Raw genomic sequence first — 22,284 nt, 5'->3', positions numbered from 1 at the left:
CTCTTTGAAGGCAAGTATTTTTTACTGTTTTGCTCTATTCTGATTAATGGTACAGCTCTATTCAATATTCTGTTTTGATAAATTCTTATAATGTTCTGAATTTCATCTCATTTTGATATACATGATTGAAAGAACAACTATTATAAAGATAATGAAATTTACTGTGATAGCTATTACTGTTATCCCAGTAACCTGCTGTGAAGTTCTGTACCAATTTCACTGTACAATCTTAGTTGGCTTTATTCTGTCTTGTTCTGTTGTATTTTACCACTTTCAAAATAAAAAAATAACAAGGAAACAAGCAGTAAAAATACAAAGGCTAAGATGATAAGAGGATCTATAACTTAAGAATTAAGAATGTAAAGGAAGAAGCAGGGATACAAACAAATGAACTGCAAAGGCTATTCACAGAAATAATCAAGGAGAATTTCCCTAATATGGGAAAAGTAAAGATACTCAGATGTATGAAGCATACATGACCCCAGCCACCTACAACCCAAACAGAACTACACCCAGGCATATAATAATCAAAATTCCAGAAATCCAATGTAAGAACAGAATATTAAAAGCTGTCAGAGACAAGAAACAGATCACTTACAAGGGAACACCCATCAGAATTACAGCAGACATCTCACCACAAACCATCAAATCACGAAGAATGTGGGCGAAATAATTCAAGCTTTGAAAGACAGTAACCTCCAATCAAGATTGATATATCCTGCACAACTGTCCCTAGAAATTAATGGAGAAACAAGGTGCTTCAGGATAAAGAGGAACTAGGGGAATTTGCAACCACCAATTCAACTCTACAGAGAATACTGCAGAAGATTCTAAAAGAGAAAAATACCAAGATTCCAGAAACAGTGGCAGAGAGGCCACAATGAATGGGGCGGAAAATGAAATGAAGAAGACAAACTAACAACTAATGACAGAAAAAGGGCTCAACAGAAATGAGGCAGAGAAGGTTGGATGGTATGAACAGCTATTTTGGAGAAAACAAAACATTATAATAGCTAGTGCTGATTTAGTATCATCTTGTTTTAAGGTTCCATCAAGCTTTTGTTCTTCTGTTTCCATGAGTCTTAACATGTTGTATCTTATTGGATTTTATTATATGTGATAATATAAACAAAAACTTTTATAGACAAAGAGATAATACAGAAACCATTGTTCATTTTCTGTTAGTTGGTTCTAAATACTCTGTAATACTGTCATTCTCTTGAATGGTTTTACATTGTCTTGATATGTCTGATGCTACAGTATACAAAGTTATACTCAAAGATTTCAAGGAAAGAGACACTATGGTAACTACTTTTATGTTGGGATATCTTGTGGTGAAACACTATTTTGCTTAAATGGCTATGTTCTGACCTGTGCTGTTTTGTTGTTATGTACACTTTTATCTCAATCTCCTTTATTTATTATTTATTTTTTATTTTTATCTTTTTAATTAAGGGAAAAAATAAATTAAAAATAGCAGAATATATTATAGTAGCCCACTTTGATTTCCTATTAACTTGATTTGAAACCCTGTATTGCTCTCACTATCTTGTTTTGACTGATTTACTCTATTCTGTTTTGCTTGATAGTACCAATTTTGAGAGTATAAACAACAACTGTAAGATTCACTATGATGCCCATTCTGGTTTGACTATTAGCTTCTTTTGAAGTCCTCTAATGTCTCCAATGTTTTGGTTTTATTTGTTTTGTTCAATTTTATTATAACTGATGATATAGGCAATTATTTTTAAGATAGCAAGAGGCATTATGGTAACCATTGTTGATCACCTTGTATTCTGTTTTTACATTATGTACTATGTCCATCCCTTTGATTTGACTGTTTTGTTATGTCACATTTGGTTTTATTCTCTTCCAAAAAAAGTAATAAAGAACTGTGAAAGTAATAAAACCCAAAATGTGTAATTATCATTGTAAAAAAGGAAAAGAAAGTGCTCTAAAGGATATAACTGCATGTATATTTAAGCGTATAAGATAGATAACCATATTACTGACTTTTTGCTGGATCATTGAACAGAACTATTGGCAGTTGCACTGTTTGAATGTCCACTTTATATGCTTTAATTTTGTAACTTGAACAACTATTTCTAAGACGATATGTAATCTATGAACTAGTGATTGCCTACTGTTTATTTTTTTGAAATTCTGTGTAACTTGTACCCTTTTTCTGCTTTTTTTTCTCCTTAAATAAAATTTTTTTACAAAAAGCTTTTTCACAACAAGAGGAACTACCTGCAAAGGGAAGAGACAACCCACAATATGGGGAAAAAAATTTTGCCAGCTGTTCCTCAGACAAAGGGCTACTATCTAGAATACATAAAGAATACACAAAAAAAAATCAGACCCAAAAATTTAAAGACCCAGTCCAAACATGGGACCTCAAATGAACAGACATTTCTCAGATGGGGAAGTACAATTGACAAATAAACATATAAAAAATTTTCAACATCACTGATCACTAACAAATGCAAATTAAAACAACCCTGGGATTCCATCTCACTCCAGAAAGAATGACTATTATCAAGAAGTCAACCAATAATAGATGCTGGTGGGGCTGTGGGGGAGAAGGAATACTTTCCCTATTGGTGGGAGTGTAGATTGGTCTAACCACGGTGAAAATCACTGTGGAGATTCTTCAAGAAACTAATGCTGTAGGTCCCATTTGACATAGATATTCTGTTTCTTGGTATCTTCCTGAAAGAATTAAAAGAATTATATCACACTCACACATGCACACCCTTAGCAGCACAGTTTGTAACAGCTAAATTTTAAAAACAGCCCAAATGCTCACCAGCTGATGAATGGCTAATGATCACATGGGAGTTTTTGATACAGTGGAATACGGTAAGGACTCAGCCAAAAGAAAGATAATCTTAAGACATTTCTAGGAAAATATATGCACCTTGAGACTATTATCCTTAAGTGAAATAAATTAGAAACATGCATAAATACTACATTGTTCCTCTGGTGTGAGAAACAAAAAGTATAAAATAAGGACCAAAATGCATAATAGATGTTGTGAAAAAGGAACAAATTATTCAAAAGGGAAGAAGAATGAGGGAGAGGGAACAGGAAAAGAAGAAAGGGAAAATAAAAAATAGGAAAAGAAGGAAACAGAGAAACTAAGCTTTTGTAAATAAGGAGGGGAAGAGAGGTTGAAGGGAGGGGAGTGGGGGTAAAAGGAATTAGGATATGTCATACACAGGTACAAATTCCCTCTGCTGGATGTGATCATCATGTATACCTAAAATGTACCAATCAACTTAATTCACTTTTTAAGAAAGCTAATTTTGACTAATTAGAACATTGTGCCAATGAATTATATGTGAACACAGATAATCTACAATCAATGTATCATATAATCTTTTCATAATCCCACCAATAAAACATTTTGAGCACAAACTCCCATAGGTTTATTTCCTAATTTTGAATTTTGATGCTATTTGTAATATGTATTGTTAAAGCATACTCATCAAATATATGCAAAGATAAAATTTTAACAGGATGAACAAGGATGAAATAACTTCTCTAAAGTAATGCTATTTTATCTTACAAATAATACAATAAAAATATTTTGCTATCATAAAAAGAATCATATTTTTAGTGAGCACAATGCAGTTAAATATAATGCTCTCTTTCTGAAAAATACTGGTTTAGCACAGTGAGCTAAAAGTCAGAGTCTAAGATCAGCGGATATGGGCTTTTGCACTTAATGGCTGCATTGATGAAGAGGCTACCTCACAAAGATCTGCAAGTCCAGAAGCCAAATAACACCTCCCCAAGCGTACAGGTGCTCCGGTCCCCACCCACCTATAAGTAAATTGCTGGTTCAGAGGGCAGGCTGAGCTGATAGCAACTGAGGTACAAAAAACATCTGAATCCTTGTGTTGTCTGGTTGACTTTTCAGGCCTGGGACCAGTGGTCTGAGCATCTATAGGGAGGATGATGATATGCAATATAGCAAATATGGGGCATTTCCTTCTGTCTTGTTTTTGAAATCCAATATTGTTCTCACTGTTTTATTTTGATTCATTGTTTGCTTTATTCAATGTTCTGTTCTGATTGGTTGTATTCTTTTTTTTTTTTTTTAGTTTGATTTTGCTGTATCTGATGGCATGGACAACTATTGTGAAGATAACAAGATGTACTATGGTCACCACTGTTTTCCTATTATCCTGTTTTGAAGGTCTATACTAATTTCACTACTTTTCTTTGATTCGATTTATTATGTTTTATTTTGTTGGATTTTATTATGTTTAAAATAAATTTTTTTTAAAAAATCTGCAAGTAGAGAGGGAAAATGATAGTAGTACCAATGGCAGTTTCTTAATCCTAACTTTCAATCCCATCTTCCCATAATGCAGAAATTCCCCCACTGGATTTCCTTAGTCAGTCATCTATTCTTTAGTACTCACTGGTTAGCAAAATGAAAATGTTCTGGAATTATGTAGTAGTATTGGACCCACGACTTTGTAAACAGACTAAAAACCCCTGAGTTAAAGGGAGAATTTAATGATATGCAAATTAGATACTCTGGGAGATTTTGAGAAGTCATTCAAAATCCACTTAAAATTCTTATTTTTGGATATTTAAAAATACTAGAAATTAATCTTTCCAATTTTCTTCATTGTACACATGCAAAACACTTTATAGTTTTAGTTTCTTACTTATTTAGAGCAATAAATGCTCAAAATCATAGAGATATTTTGAAGCAGCCACTCCATTATTCATTATTAAGCGACCATCTCTACTAAGAAAACAAAAAAAATTGAACATCTTTTCTTTTCAAAATTTATCCTAGACAGCAAGTGCTAACAGCCACTTATCACCACAAGAAAAAGTCAGCAAATGTGGAATGCTTAAAGAGAAAACTGTAAATCCTTGGTGCCATGAGAGATTTTCTAGACCATTCTCTGTTTTGGTATGAAATACCTCAAAGATCCTCACATTCTATACAGCTCTGTCAGTTTTTCAAATCAGATTAGTTGCTTCCATGATATCCTGTAGCTCACTGTATATGTTTGGCTTCAACGGCTCTGCGATAACAGTTTGACTATGAATAAATTGCTATAAAGATGAATAAATAAACACAGAGTGAGTACATTTTATGAGTGATGCTATCTTGTATTCCTTATCCCTCTATGCTTTTTAAAATCCAGCCCAAATGGCCACTCCATCAAATGTTATTTTCAACCATTGCCCCATAAGAATATTGTCTCTAGTAGGAAGTTACTTACAGTGGAAAGCATATCTTTTCTGGAATGTTTTCTATAATTGGTTTACAAAAGAACAGTGCTTTGTATATTTTATTATCAAAGTGAAAGCTACATTTGTATTTCATCCAGTTTTCTAGCAAGCACTTGTTGATTTATTTCCATGCTAATTTCATTGAAGTTTCCTTCTGCATCTACCAGCAACATTTGCTTGCTAAGGATGAATATTAACTTCATTCTATCTTTCAAAAAGGATTTATTAGTTACCTGGTATGAGCCAGCCACTCTTCTAGGTGCTGGGGAAGTAATGAACAAAATAAGATTTCATTCAGTTTTGTTCTTACAAGAGATGACAAATAACAAATTTGTAACATCAAATACAGTCATCTGTTGGCGTTATGGTTTGTATTTAGATATCCCTTCAAAGTCTCATGCACTCACAGGTGTGGCTTTTGGAAAGTGGCTGCATGATAGGTATGTGGTAATGGATTATGGATACATGATAACAGGATTAGGTCACCAATTGGTTTAGTGTGGTTGTGAATGATAGGAGGCCTGAGAGGGAAGCCCAACCCTGGGGGTTGGTGGTACCAACCAATAGGATGTAGTCTGAAAAAAATAAAAGGGAAAGAAGGAAGGCAGGTTTGTGCTGTAACCCACGTGGCTCCTGGGGTTCTTGGGGATGAAGGACCATGAGAAGATTAGAAAGACAAAGAAAAGACAAAGCTGAGGTCAGGTGGAGCCCTTAATCTCCTGAGGGAGGAAAGGTGCTGTTCAACCAATGCAGCATGTTTATTTATATACTAGGAAGGATAATTTCAATTTCAGCCCCTCTGCCTAGCAACCCATTGCTTGGGTTGTCTAGGAGCTTGGTGTTTTTCTGGGCTGTAGCAACTTCTTTAGGAGGCTGACTCAGTGCTCTTTGTTTCCTGGTAGGGTCACGTCTGGGTCATGCCCAAGGTCAATTTTCAGCTTCAACCGTTCCTAACAGGTTTGCTGCTTCCTGCCTGCACTACCATGAGCTATTTCTCCTCTTCCATACTGCTGTGCTTTGGAGCCAGCAAACTATGGACTGAAACTTCTACACACTGGAAGCTAAATTTAACCTCTCCTCCTTTCACTGACAAGTACAACATATTATTATTGCAGCAATGAAAAAGTGACTCAGACACTCAGGACCCACTGGAGACTGCTTCCAGGACATCAAAATCCTTGGATGCTCATTTTCTATCTCAGATAGTAGTATAAAAATCAAATAAATATAAAATGGCATAGCATCTGCATAAAACCTATATACATTTTTCTGTATGGTTTAAATCATCTTTAGATTCTTTATAATACCTAATATAAATGCTATGAAATAGCTTATAAGACTACATTGTTTAAGGAATAATAACAAAGAAATATATCTATACATGTCTACTATAGAGACAATTTCTTTTTCTGAGTATTTTTGTTCTCTGATTATTTGAAACCACAAATATTAAACCACTAGATATGGAGGACAACATTATGCATCAGGAATGAGTGCACCAAAGAAATTCAACAGGCTATTAAGACAGAATGATAGAGCCAGCTGTGGTAGGCAGTGAGGAAGACCTCTCTCAGTTGGAGGTCTGGCTGTGTTGGATTATATTTATCTTGGAGAAGACCTTGTGATCTGAAAGATCAGCACGGGGAAAGGTCCCAAGGCCGGAGCTTGCTGGCAGCGGCTGAACCACAGGGAGGCCAGTGTGCCTCTTGGTAGATGAAGGGAGGGATGTGGTAGGGTCAGAGGTCAGAGGACAGCCCCAAGAGATCAAAAGATTAAGAGCTTTGAGTAGAGGAAAGATTGAGGGTTTTATTTGGAGCACATTTGAAACCACTGGAAGGTGCTCAGCAGAAGGTGGCATGATCTGACACGGGTTGGAAAAGATTTTTCTGGCTCCTGAAGAACAGACAGCAACATACAAGGCTTCAGAGAACAAATTTCGATTGCCTGGACCAGAAACGGACTCGAGTAGTAATGGTAAGGCAGCAAAAGACTCTACATGTATTTTGATACAGAATCAGTGAGATTCGCTGATAGATTAGAATACAGAGTACGAGAGGACAAAGACAGAGTACTGCGTGGTTTCTAACATGCGCACTTTAGAAACACTGTGAGCATTTATGTGCTACAGAAGACTGGAGCACTTTCCCCTGGAAGAGTTCTTCAGAGATGGAGATGTAGCACTCAGTCTGATCAGGTTAAGATGGAGAAACCTGGATAAGCAAGGGTAGAGTGTCAGGAGTGCAGCCACTTGTGAGGGTCCAGAGTTACAGAGAGGCATTTGAAACAGAAATATTAATGGCATTAAAAGCCTTGTCACTATGTTTTTCCATGCATTATGAGTGTGTGTGTACACATGTGCATGCGTGTGTGTGTTTGGGCAGTAGAGACTGGGGACATGGAACCCAGAGCCTGTGTGCTCAGCTGATCTTTTAATTCTTATTTATTGTTTGTTTGTTTTTTATTTATTTAAAGACAGAATCTCACTAAGTTGCTGAGCCACCCAGACCAAGCTTGAACTTGCAATCCTCCTGCCTCAGCCTCCCAGTGCTGAGGTAGGAACGTGTGCTACCTCACCTGGCTATTTCACACTTATTTATTGCAGTAGGTAGAACAAGAATTCCCCCAACACACAGCGCCTGTTTTCATTACGAACGAAGAAACCGCGGAAGGAAGTATTCAGCACTTTCCATCACACTTAGTAATATTTTTAAGATATTGCTTTCCACAGTATATGATTTTAAATCAGCAAAAAGAACAGCAGACTTTTTCATTATCTTTTTCACATCATGCCTTCATACTCTTATTAGTTATTATCTCACAACATAACACATTTAGATAAGACCACAATTAATGAGAGAATGTGCACTTGCAAAAAAAGAAAGCCTTTCCCCTCCCCGCAGACCTTACTGTCCTCAGACAGTCCCCTTAACTAACAGGAATAAGCATTGCTGAGGCCATGTGGAGATGCCCGTGCCTGTCCATACAGTCACTAGGAGAGTTTGGTTTCCTTATAATTTGGGCAGGGTCAGATAAAAAACAGAAGTTGCAACATTTCTTCTGGAGCCTCAGCAGATCACCTTGTACATCCTTTGTGGCACTTGGTACTCATATTCTCCTTTGATGAAGTCTCTTTCGCTAACAAAAAAAGTAAAAAATATCACTTAAAATCAAAATGAGAATTGGCCTGGCTTCTGGGTCCAGAGAACCCCCATAACACCTTGACTGGGAACACATCAAGTGACACAGGCAAAGCCAAGTCAAGTTCCTAAGTTTAAAAACGATAACATTAGGGCCAGGCATTTAGCTCAGCACCTTAGTTGCATGCCTGGAAAGTGTGAGGTTGTGAGCTCCATCCCTGGCACAAAAGAAAAAAAAAACATTAAATAGCCAAAATATCTCTAGCCAAAGACTTGCCTAGAGACTATTTAAAAATTAAAACTGTGCTAATTTTCTTCTCCGAAACAATTGACATTAAATTATTTTTGTAGGCTTGTCAAAACTTCACTGAAAAAAAATATTTTTTCATCTCTGTAGTCTCCTCAGTAAAATTGGCTATTCGAAGTGGATTAAGAACCTGAACTTCTTTCCTTAGGAAAATTTTACACCAAATGTAAAAATCAAGAGAAATTTATTTAGAAATTAATTGAACTTTATTTTACATTTTGTCTAAAACTGAATACTTTGAGTGTTACTCAGCAATAAGATAAGCAATGTTTTCTCCTTAGGGAAAACTAAGTATAAAATAAAATGCTTTCACTATTCTGTAAGACTCACATAAGATAGGAGAAATATAGATAGAAAGGAAACAAAATCATTGCTAAAAATTGTACTTTCAGAAACCTCAACTTCTAGAATCCACCCAGAGTTTTCCAGGAGCAGCATTCCCATGGTCAAGCTTAGGCTCCGTTCCTTCCAAGACCCATCATATCCAAACTTCCTCAAGAATATGTGAAGTCCATAAATCGGTTTAATTAAACAAGTAAAGAGCAGGAACTTGATCCTAAGAAAAAGGAACAGACTTAAAGAACCCCAACGATGCTTAAATTGCCTACCTAAAAAAAAAAGCTAGACCACAGCCGTAAAATGGGCTAGTACCCTTCTGGGGAGTAGGCCACCTTTTCCTGGGATTTCTACCTTTCGTGAGAAGAATAAATGTTCCCAGCTCCAGGAACTAATGCACCCGTCTCTCTTGTGGGCCCATGACATATTGCTTTAGGAGTGTGCACTTCTAAATCTCAGCCTAATAAATTCTTTACATGTCTCTTACTGACTAGTCTTGAAAATTCTTCTCCCAAGACAATCAGCGAACTTGCAATCACTGGGAGTTTAGGTTCATAATCAGCCTTGGGAACCTCTTCAGACCCTGTCTGGTGACAAGACAAACTTGAAGTGGTGATAGGCATATGAATGACCCTTCTAAACTATTTTGTTCCAAATTATTCAGCAATTAATCAACAAAGATAGGTCCCTAAAAACAAGGTCACCTTCCCAAGGTGTCCCTTTCTCTCATGTTCTCAGAAACGCAGCTGAATGAACCAGCTAGTGTTCCATCATTTGAAGTACATTAGCTAACACTTACCCCAAATTAATTCAACACTAGTCTCCTTCCTGAGTGACTTTCCCCTGTAAGGAAGAAGTCACTAGTTGGACTAGTGGACTCCTAGAAGTAAGCTACACTAAATGGCTAGAGGTTTACCATTAACCTCACCACGGCATAGCTAAATTGGAGGCCCCCACAAAATTATGGGGTAACCCGGAGTGCAGAGCTTATAAAAGTGAGATAGAAGAGACAGAGGTAAGATTATCTGGATGTATTTCCAAGGAGTGAGAATACAGTTCATTTAGAAGAATCTCCCTAAGTGTATTTCCCAGAGTCTGACTCACAAAGAGGCTGACCTGCTGCTGCTGATCACCCCACCATCCTCCTGGAAGCCTCCTTAAGTGTGAAGGAAGATTCTGGAGCCCACTATACAGCAGTGGAATGGCTTCATACCTCCCCTCCCATTGCAATTTCATCTCTTGAAGGATTATAAGATTTCTTTGTGGTCCTGTCACTTCCTCAGCCTCAGAGACCTAAGTGGTGTGGTCAGCTTACAGAATCAAGTGACAGACCCCCAATTTGAAGAAAAGCATTTGATCTGGTTCGCTCCTAACTTAAATATAGTTTCCAAAAGGAATTTTGAAAAGTGGTCTCTTGTGAACACGCCAGCTGCCCATCCAGATTGGGTCTCTATTCACCCTTGCCCCAGGAAGTTGACCTGTGGTGACATAGTCTCTTGCCCTTTGGCGACAAATGGGATCAACTCAGGAGAGGCCTGGAAAGTGGGGGGAAAGTGAGAGGGGAGCACTATTCCTTTGCTCTCCCTGTGGGGTCCCCGTGACTACCTGTGATCTCACCTGAAGTCACTTCTCCTGTGAGTTCCTGACTGCACAGCTTCCCTCCTTGCTTGTTTCAATAGACGTTTCCTGCTCTCCTCCCTGAGATGCTAAGAGGAGTAAAACTTGAGCTGCTGCAAGCTCCAAGTTACTACAGTAATGTTACTTAGGCCTTCCTCTACTTTACAGAGTCTCTGTCCCTGACTCTGTCTCTGTCTCTGTCTCTGTCTCTGTCTCTGTCTCTGCTCCCTCCCTCCCAGAATGCTAGGATTGTGAGCATGTGTCACTATGCCCAGTTTATAATCTTTAAATGAACAAATCCTATTCAAATAATCCTGTTTTGCTTTTGCTGTGTTTTCTATTGGAACCCTACGAAGGTGCAGTGATTTTACAGTCTGGGCTCAACCTTAACTGGTAGCAGAGTAACAGTGAGTAATCCTCCCAGATACTAGAGCTGATTTGGGAAGCCACGTTTTCTTGTGGTTGCTGTATCACTTAGGGCACCAGAAGAAAACAGACGGCCACTCCAATTTAAGATAAATCCAAAATGACTTAATACTGGACAAAAAGTGGACAGGATACAGAAAAACCATAAGGCAGAGGGCAGCTCCTCTGACCTGCAGCGGCAAGCCAGTGCTGCCTCCCAGCCCCGCAGAGCAGAGGGAAGGAGTGGTTACCAGAACCTGAAAGAAAGGTGTGAAGAAGAAGACAGTGCCATCTTGGAGGAGCAGTGACGTCTGCTAGATGGACACAAGCAGCCTGCAAAGATGACACACAGGGGAGTAGAAGACCAGGTGCCTTGACTGCACCATCTTCCTGCCTTCTGGTCTCCTGCCGAGGCCTTCCTCTGATCAGGTCTAAGAAACCAGGTGACCAGAGGGTCATTCAGTATAGTAGGCACCACAGAGCAAAGAGAAAGACAGAGATGGTCTAAGGAGAAAACACATGATAACCAGCACAATTCCTAAGTGAGAGGAATGGACTACATCGGGAGCTACTAATAGCATTAAAATACCAATATAGAAATTCCCTAGAGCCACCCCACCCCAAATTCAGAGATGGCATGTCAGAGGAAAAGCCTAAGGAATCTACACTTTCTTTATAAAAATTTCAATATACAGCCAGGTTTGGAGTCTCAGAATTTTTAAGGCTCATAAAATGAACTTGAAGATTTCAAAGCAGGTCACAAGCTCTTCTAAAGCCCAAAAGGACCTAATCATTCTAAGAATCTTCTAAAAGCGATTGCATTTGGTGCTATTGTACTGTCCTGCCTGGGCAACACCAAAGAAACAATCGTGTCCCTTTCTATCCTCAGGTACTAATCTTTAGGACAGCTGAGCCTCGGGATAAATTTCACACACTTGACATTATTGTCCTTTTATCCCCTCAGGAGAAAATACAAGTAATCACTCCAAAAGTGACATGTTTCCTTGAAAACACTTCACGCACAGTTAGCCCTTCAACCTTAAGTGGAAGCAGCTCAAATGGCTAAAGGGGCTGCATTTTCATGAAGACCATTCAGTGATAAGGACCGCTGCTCAGGTCTCACTGAAAGATCATTCTTCCCATTATGATCGTTGAACTGAAGCCAAGAAGTAAAAAACTGGCAGTCTGAACCCTAGAATCCTGGCTTCAGAAATACCTATTAATTCAATACAGTAAAAATTTAAAACTTCCAGTAATTCACAAGGTGCTCTTAAAATTAAAACTGCCTTCACCGACCACCTCGTGGAAAACTCCATTTCAACTCAACTCTTATGAAAAGGAATACTGAGTCCAGGAAAGTGCAATATTATGAACACAGGAAGTGCAGGAGGAGAAACAGAAGGAAAATACCCAATTCGGAGCTTTCGTCTGCCCACTACTGCAGGTTTTGGGTCTAACAACTGCTTGTTTTCCTAGCAAATTAAATAGAATTTCATAAATTCCAATCACGCAGCATTGCTAAATGGCAAGTTGTTTTCCAAAAAAGCAGTCTTACAGTTAATGTACCCAACATTAAAAGAAATTTGAGTAAAGTGGGGGTAGAGCAGTGGACTAGAACAGAAGCTGTTTATTTCCTTACGCAGCCAGAGTAATAAAAAAAAAAAAAGACTGCCTTTGACTGTAAATTGTGGGTGGACTGGAATGTGTAGGTTCATTCATGCAGAAAATTGACTAGAGCTGGAGAGGCTGAGGATTTCTGTGAGTTCAAGACCAGCCTGGGCTACAAAGTAAGCTCAAGGCCAGACTGAACTGCATAGAGAGACCCTACCTCATAAAGACGGGGGAGAGAGAGAGAGACAGAGAGAGAGAGAGACAGAGAGAGAGAGAGACAGAGAGAGAGAGAGACAGACAGAGAGAGAGAGAGAGAGAGAGAGAAAGAGAGAGGAAGGAAGAAAGGAAAAAAAATGGTTTGAATTGCTGGACTCCAGGATCCTGGTCCCTAACAAGATATTAATCTGCCCTGTTGCTTAAGCAAAGCTTTTAAATGTCTCCTCCCATCAGCATACCAGCATGATACATAGAAATAAAAATATGTCTGCCTTACAAATCTCACCATAGTTAAAATTCCTTTTCCTGTACAACCCACTGTATCCAATAGATATGTCCCTCAGTGAAATGCAGCTTACAATGAATAAGAATCAGAGTGACTGCCAAGAGGTGCTTTAACTTTTGCAGGGAGTTGACCTTAAAAGCACTCAAACATGAGTGCTAAGAAGTCAGGACTACAGATAGACGCTGGTGCCTTTTGCCTGTAGCAAGAAAGACTTCTTGGTAAATTAACTGCATTTTCCCCATTTCTTCTTTAACCGTATTACCTTGTGACCTTTCTCGTCTACATGCCTGGAATTGTCTGCCTTTACCACTGTGTCCATTATAGCTTATTAATCAGCAGGGACGTGAGCTTCCCACCATCCATAGTTTGAAGACATTGCTGGGGAGTGACAGCCTGTGGGGACCATATTTCCCAGTCCCTAGGAGCTAGGTTGAGCTAGATTGAGGCCATGCAACTGAGTTCTGGCCAAAGCAGTGTGATAGGAATGACACCACACTATCTCTGCCTGGAAAAATTTAGACTAGAATACTATCTTTATTTATCAGGGAAATTCCTTAAGTCACTTCATAAAAACAGACATAGATGTCTCCTCCTGTGAATTCTTCAGCATCACATTCTTTGTGAGAATCAATGGAGTTATCTTCCTGGCCAAAAACTGGCACTCGTGTCCTCAAAGTTAAACTAAGCAGGGGGGCATTGTGATGGTGTTTGTATTCCCAGCACTCTGTGAGGTTGAGGCAAGAGGATCACAAGTTCAAATCCGGCCTGATCCTGCCTCAAAATCAAAATCAAAACTGAAAAATTCTGAGGATGTAGTTCAGGTTGAAGGCCCCAGCACAACAAAAATCAATCAATGAATAAAACTAAGCATCTATTGAATGTCTATGATATGCCAAGATCTTTCATATAACCAAATCTTGGTAAGACAGGAAGTTATCTCTATTTAACTGAGTTAGAAATTTGTGTGAAAGACATGGGGTCGAACTCACGGCCTCACACTTGCCAGGCAGTCACTTGTACCACTGAACTAAATCCCTGGCCCCAGGGATGTGATTTTTTCCAAGGACATTCAAAGACACAGAATTCAGTAGCGCTGAGGTTTGAAGCCCAGCTTTTCCAACTTTGAATGCTGGAATGTGGCACCATGCCTCAGCCTCTTCTGGATCATGTACCCAAAGTGATCATTCAGCTCTCACCCTCACCCTCATCATTTACAAGAGCTGAGGATGGTCACTTGCCACCCACCGAGAGTCAGCCCACTTGAGATGCTGAGGGGGAAAAATGCTTTCTCCAAATTATTTGATCCACATGAATGCATAGGCCATGGGGGTCTGACCATCTGTCCGCCACTATCCTTGAATAACTGACCGCTGCCAAGTGTCATGCCAGCCGGCACAGATTAATTAGTTAGTAAAACCTAGTTCAGTGTGGTTAATTATGCAAATCTGAGCCCCTAAATTTCAATACTTCTAAAAGCATTCTGTAAACCTGAGGCACTATAAAGGATTAATGACCAAAAAGGAGGTAAAAATAAAGCATTAAATAGACCTGACTCATGTTTGAATCAAACAGAATCCTTATTCACTCAGCAGGAACTCTCAGCTCACCATTGTTATCAATAAAAAATTCATGTGCCTGAACACATATGGATTCATGATCATGTGATCCATGATAGAAAAGCCTCAAAAAACTCCCTGTGAACCCCGCCCTTTGCTTGCTCCAACCAATTAGCCCAATATATTCCAGACCTACCGGTAAGAGGTACAGGGAATACACTGCCTGTTCCATGGTACAACCTCCAGTCCTCCCCCTAGAGAAGGGCCTCCATTTGCCCACCCCACACCCTCCATCACGGGGACTGTGACACATTTATCACCTGGGCTTCCCAAAGGGCTTCCAGACTGTCTGTGCTATTGATTACTTCAGCAATTTACCAGGTAAGGAATTAGAGTTATGCCTGGGTAATTTCCTGTGTACCTCTTTTTTCAATTCTTAAAGCTTGGTGTTAATTTAATCCTTGTTAAGAACACTGTTGTGCTTGGAAGCCCTGATGGTGTTTCAAGAGCTGGTTATTTATCTGCAAAACTGAATAAAACTCACTGACTGTCAATATGTCCCTGGCCAATGTCAGGTACAGGATCAGTCACCAAAAGCTTATCAAGCCAAAAGCAAAGACTGAAAACAAATAAATGAACCAACTAGAAAGAAAAACACGAAAGCCAGGGAAGGGAAGCTTTGCATTAGTTTTGAAAGGATGGACTTGCAGTCAGTGGAAGGAGTGAATTAAACTTCTGCAAAAGAGACCACATGTGGCAAGCATTTACCTTCCTTAGTAAAATTCCCAAGGCTGTGAGCCGGTTTATCCAAAGACGTGTGAGTCAAATGTATTCAACCAAGGAAAGCCAACAGGAATAACTGGTCCTCACAGAAAAACCAAATGCCTGGAGCGATTGCCTTTCTTCTTCCTCTTCCTCTTCCTCTTCCTCCTCTTCATTCTCCTCCTCTCCTCCCCCACCCCTTCTTTTTCCTCCTCTTACTGTTTCTTGGGTGATTTAGAATATTTTCACTCTCTGGGCTGGAATGACTTTCTCCACTGTGAATTCTAACTTTAACTCTGCTCCCAACTCATGTGTGAACTAGGAAAGCCAGTGGGGTTCAAGGAATTTCTTCAGCCTTCTTATTCCCAAAAGAAAGTTTGGCAGAGTCTTACCAAATACTTGACCATTTGAGAAGTTATCCCTTACTTTGGCTTGGAAGCCTTCAACCTATAGATGTGCTTCTCATTCTTATTTTTATTATTCTCTTTTTAAAATATTTTTCCCTAATTACCTCCTCACTTATGAAATTTTAATACCATGCATAGACAGACACTGTATATGTATAGCCATGATTTATACAGAAAAAGAGTAATGATTTTGGCTTCTCAAGAAACAAATTTTTGCCCTTTTGGAGGAAAAATACAGGCTTAAATGCATACAAAAGTTGTGACTATTTGGTAGCAAGGCATGTCTTGTTGAGCACAAAGAACTAAAAGCCAGGTAGATGGCAAAAAGCAACATTTAGGAGAGGAAGGATATTGAGGAAGCAGGAGGACCCAAGAACAATTTGCATTTTTTATAACACTGTCGAAGAGCAGACTTGAAATGAGATTGTGTTAGCTTTTCATGAGATAATCAACTTATAAAGAAGAAAAGTTTATTTTGGCTCATGGATTCAGAGGGTTCAGTCTACAGTTACTTGGCCTGTTTGGCTTGAGGTGGCACATCACTGCAGGAGCACAGGGCCAAATCGTTCACTTCACAGCCAGGAAGAGAGAGAGAGAGAGAGAGAGAGAGAGAGAGAGAGAGAAGAAGAAGAAGAAGAAGAAGAAGAAGGAGGAGGAGGAGGAGGAGGAGGAGGAGGAGGAGGAGAAAGAGGAGAAAGAAGAGGAGGAGGAAGAGAAATAAGAGGAAGAAGGGGCCAGGATTCCAATGACCTCCTCAAGAGCACATGCACCAGGACTAGAAGACCTCTCACTAGGCCCCACTTATCAGAATTTGCTCTGCACCCAAACAGCCCAAAGCTGGGCACTAAACATTTAACACAGAGAGCTCTGGGAGACATTCAAACTCCAAACAATGACAGAGGCCTTGTTTGCTGAAACAGTGTTTATTGGTTGATAAAAGGCATTGATATCACCTCCAATTTCTAGACCTACTGCCTTTCCATGCCGTTTGTTAGGGTCCGTCTTTTGGTAAATGTGCTGCCAGAGCTGATTTTGACTAACGAGAAGCCCTCCTATCACAGAAGACAAAGCCCTTTCCTCTGCATCCTGTCAGGAAAATCCCACTGCGCTACCTCCCTTCAGCTGCCCGGCAGCCTCCCACCAAGTTCAGCCCCTCTAAGTGTCCCTGTGCCAGGCAGCCTATCACAGGATTCGGTAATTAGCCAGGGGTGCTTAGACCCATATTTTTATTCTTCATCTCCCTGATTGATTTTCTAATTTATGTGTCAGCATGAAGGTGTTTAAATAAAACACTTAACTCAGCAGCAATTAACTGTAAAGCTTTTAAAGCTTAGGTTTCATTTCCTAGGTCTTTAAGAGCCAGAAATAATATCAATAGCTACTGAAATCAAGTTGTATTTTATCCCGGTTAAAAAGGCAGCAAGTGGCTTGAGAGGCACTATTATCTAAAGCAACATCTGCTAACCTTTTCCTTTTCTGATACATTTCTTAGTCACATACACAATGAATGAAAAATATATTTGGGTGAAATTTAGCTAACATGGCATTTGCAAACAAGGAGGGTGTTTGAGAGAATGTTCACGACCTCTGAGCACTTTTAGAACACCACTGCTGTATTTTTGGATAATCTTAAGGTTAGGACACTTAAAGATACTGTTATTCATTTTCTACAACAGAAAAAACTAAGCTTCTAAACACAGAACCCCTGGACAGGGAATTATTCTGAGACAATTGAGAGTGAAGAGCATAAGCAAGAAAACTGTTCAGCTGCATTTTTTGTCAAAAACTATTTAGAGTAAGTCTGTGCGTGCACATGCACACGCACGCGCATGTACCTGTGTGTGTGTGTGTGTGTGTGTGTGTGTGTGTGTGTGTGTGTGTGTGTGTTTGGTCTACTAGGGATCGAACCTGAGAATTTCCACTAAGTTATATCCACAGTACTTTTTTTGAGCCATGATCTTGCTAAATTGCTAAATTGCCTAGGCTGGGCTAGAACTTAGGATCCTTCTTCCTCAGTCTCACAGAGTGCTAGGATTATGGACATGTACCATCACACAAGCTAAAGAGACTCCAATTTGCAGGAAGCTGGAAGATCTGCTTGTTTTCAGGAAGAGAGAGCAAAAAAAATCCATCTCTGAAATTTTGTAATTACTTGGTGATCAGAGCTTGCCTGAGGGGTATATATTGAGATAACCACACTCCGGGGCCAGCTGAAGATTCTAGACACCCCAGCCAAACTGCAGGTCAGGCAGGGGGTGGAGATAGTAAGGGGAATCCACCTCGTCACCTAATACCCCAGAGGACTGGAGGCCAAGATCTGGCAAAAACGTTCCTTCCACAGTCCTCCAGCTGCCTGGCCACGTGGTCACTTGCAGTTTTCTACTATTGTCACTTTCAAGGATGCTTTTGATGCTAATTTTATCTAAAGTTCACCTTTCACTTATGAGTGCAGGGATATGAAGGTGTGTGTGTGTGTGTGTGTGTGTGTGTGTGTGTGCGTGCGTGCGTGTGTGTTGTCTTGGAGTGGACAGCCACTCTTTGAAGTACTACTTCAGAAAATACAAAATTAAACTTTATTTTTGGGCTTCTATAACCACTGCGGTCACACACCTAAACTGCTCTGGTCTCATAACATATTTACACTGTGAGCTAGAGACCTTTATAAGCCATAACGGTTTCCTGTTAGCCTGAGCTGGAAATCCCAAAGCACAGTATAATTTTTAACTGTAGTAACTGGCTTTAGTCCACATGGTTTTTTTTGTGGTTTTTTTTTTTTTTTTTTTTTTTTGGTACTGGGGATCGAACTCACAACTATGTGCTTGCAAGGCAGGCACTTATGCCTCTGAGCTAAATCCCCAGCTTAGCCACATTTTCTGTCACCATTATCGTACTCATTCTCTCACCACCAGCCCCATTCCATGCTCGTTATACAGACTTTGACCTTCATTTTGTTTTCATGGATATAATCTTTACAGATTACTAAGCTACCCTGTAGCCTTTTTTTTAGTAGAAGTATGTTTTTTAAAAGAACAACATTATCTTTAAACGACTTTGTGTTGGGAAGCAAAGTCTTGAGGCAGCCCTGTGTGGACATCCTTATTGAAAAAGGTGGCCCTGGAGGTGGTGCCCTTTAGCAGGGTGATTAGCACAGCACCTCAGAAGTCATAAAACCTCCAAGCCATAACCTGATCCCCATGAATCAAAAGCCATCTCTGCCTCCCTAGTGAGGTTCTCCATCTATAAAATGATGACAATACTCGTTCCTTGTCTCTGTTACTCTCGTGTTAAGAGGATCAGTGGCACTGCATCTATATAGTGCTTTGAGCTTCTCAAGGGACAGTGCTCTGTGACTATAATTACCATTATTGACAGCAGTGAAAAACTGTCATAGGCTTTTCAAGCCATGGTTCATCTTCCACAGCAGCTGATGGATTCACGAGCCAGCATTTTCTTTTTGCCAAACAGCACAATTACATTAATTTCAATAAATATCTGCAGTTCCAATACAAGCAAGAGTTCAAACATGGGACATTTCCAAGAAGGTTAAGAACAATGCACCATCATCCCTGGCACTGCAGGCATGCTTGAAACACCCAATAGAACATTAGTACAAATTGGCACACTGCAGGGACTACGGTAGCTGTTGGCACAAGGCCTGGATCCATTCCACTAACTAATGTAAGATCATCTTTTTCCTAGTTAGGATATGCTTGTATAGGATTCTATTCTTTATGTTTCAAAAAATAATGTCTGCATTCATCACCCTGTGGGGGTTTTTTATGACCCTTTTAAGACAGTTTTTTTTTTCTTGAAGCCTCTGTTATCTCAAGGAGACATCCATACTCCTTTGTCACCCTGCCTCTGACACTCTGCCTTCTCTCCTTTCTCTTATCTGTCTGCTGACACACATTTTAAGCTTGACCAGGATTCTCCATGTAAGCGCATCCTTTGCACGGCTCTGATCTGCACCCCCACCCACATCTGAAACACTGTGCTTTGCAACCCAGGGAATTTAAAGGCTGGATTTTAAAAACACATATCCTCGAAATCCTACTCCAACCCTTCTGTTTTGAATATTTTCTTCTAAGTTTTTTTCTGCTCCTAAAGAATGCCAGCACAAATACTAAAATCAGACACCATTCAACTGGTTCCAGAGAAAGCACATTTGCTTGCTATTTTAAAAATCTGGGCACAGCTCATGTGGTAATGTTGTAGTAGCAGCAATGGTTTACCAAAAACTTCAAGAGCTAAATGCAATGAGATGATTTCTGGGTTGAGACTGCAAACCCAAAGCAAAAAAATAGCAGACTATATATATGTGTGTGTGTGTGTGTGTGTGTGTGTGTGTGTGTGTGTGTGTGTAATATATATATATATATATATATATATATATATATATATATTTCTCAGACTCGCTTGGGAGCAAAAAAAAATGTTCTTAGCATCCTGCTTCCTGTGCAGCATAAATGAATGCCAGAAACACAATTTTGGAATATCTGAAATTCAACTGCAGACTTACATTAACACTTAAAAAAGAAGAGGAGAACATAAAGTGATAAATTTACTCAGAGTCTTGCAGACTCTTTTTTAGCCAAATTGCTGGTTTGAGACAGCTCATCATCTTTGTAAGAACGTGAACTGCAGACTTGTCACTTTCCCCACTCTGCACTATACAAGCTGAGTGATTATGGGTTTGCCCTCCCCAATCAGCAGCCCCGTTCCTGTTCTCTGCTTCACTATTAGAGCCGAAGAAAAGTCCTCTCAAGGGTCTAATGAAGGACCGTCATCAGCGCTGTATGACTGGATAATGGTGGAATAAATGTTACGAACGAGCAGCACCTTCATGCAGAAAGTACAAGTCTCACTAACAGAGGGAGCAAATTCATTGATTGAAGGCTCCCGTAGCACAGCATTCAGCTGACAGAATGATGCTCCTAGTTGCTTCTGTCCCCTGCCTGTCCTCAGGGACTACCACCTTCTTATTCCCTGGGATCAGACTTATTTCCATTCAACCAATCGATTAAATTGGGAGCACATCCTCCAAAAAATGTCCCTTCAAATATTCCAAGAAAAACTAAGACAACAGGTCTATGAACTCTTCAGTATAGGACTTGGTGTTGATCTGACTCTGTCTACCTAGAAGGAGATCAATAAATGCTTGGCAAGAAATGATAAATGTGTGCAGTGACTTACTAAGTACTTAGATCTATTTTCCAATGAAAATGTAATTTAGCCAACAGATCCCTTAGAGCATATCACTATTTGCACTATCTGAACTGAAGAAAAAAACAAAACAAACCATTGCCAGGGTCACACAGCTAGTAGGAGTGTGATCCCCGCCTGTGAGCTGTTCCCCTGCATGGATGAAGCCTCCCCTCCCGGAAGTGACTCTCTGAAGCCAGGCAGACAGCACACTGAGATTCTCCAGTGGATGCTCGTGATAGGAAGACATATGAGCCAATTAAAGCTCCTTCCTTCCCTCTGAAGACCCCCCACATCATGTGTGGCAGAGGGGAGTGGAGGACAAAGGACACAGCAAATGCTCTTGAAAACAGTCTTCAGGATGGGCAACTCGTCAGCCCCTCCACAGTCTCCTCCACTGCTGCCCTTAGGTAGATCTTTGCAGCACAGGACCACACACTGGAGGCCGGGCTTCTCCCAACTGTCTCAGCCAAGATGCCTTCGCAGGCCGCACAGCCCAAGGGCTCTGGGGCTTGGCTGACATTGGTACACTGAGCCTAGGTGACGAGGTGGTCATGTAAAGCCGTAATTGAGGAGACTGACAAGAGACAGTTCTCAAAGACATTTATTTCAAGTCTCTGCTACAAGATGGGAGATTTTTTTTTCCCCAAAACTCGTTCTTGTAATTTGATTTTGCTGCAATGAATTCTATTTGGTTGTAGTTTTTCTTTGTTTTAAAACAAATAATAAAAATACGTAAATCTTGGGGTTGGGGATTTAGCTCAGTGGTATAAGCACTTGCTTTTCAAGTGCAAAGTTGTGAGTTTAATCCCCGGCACCAAAAAAAAAAATGTAAATCCTCAAAGGCGTTTCTGTTTTACCACCTTAACACAGGGATAAGTGAGGCAGCTCTAACTCCTTATATGTATTTTATTCTTTAATATCATACCTGGGTCACAGAGCACAAAAGAGGAGAAGTGTGTGCCTTTCTCCTCGTACACTGTGCCTGCCATGCTGACATTTGCAAAACTGGCACCTTTGTCTGTGCTCCACAACCTGGCACCTGAAGACCCACCTCTCTGTGCCCTCATAGCACACCACTGAGAAATCTATAGACATCAGCCTAAATGTTGGGATTAAATTAACTTCTTCAAGATTTTTTTGTCATAGCAGCATTATCAATTGATGAAACTATTGT

The sequence above is a fragment of the Cavia porcellus genome, unplaced genomic scaffold (genome assembly GCF_034190915.1).
Source record: "Cavia porcellus strain 051 isolate PalLab524CR breed Dunkin Hartley unplaced genomic scaffold, mCavPor4.1 scaffold_21, whole genome shotgun sequence".
In the NCBI taxonomy this organism is placed as follows: domain Eukaryota; kingdom Metazoa; phylum Chordata; class Mammalia; order Rodentia; family Caviidae; genus Cavia; species Cavia porcellus.
The sequence above is the reverse complement of the archived record's forward strand: the minus strand, read 5'-3'. Positions refer to the sequence as shown.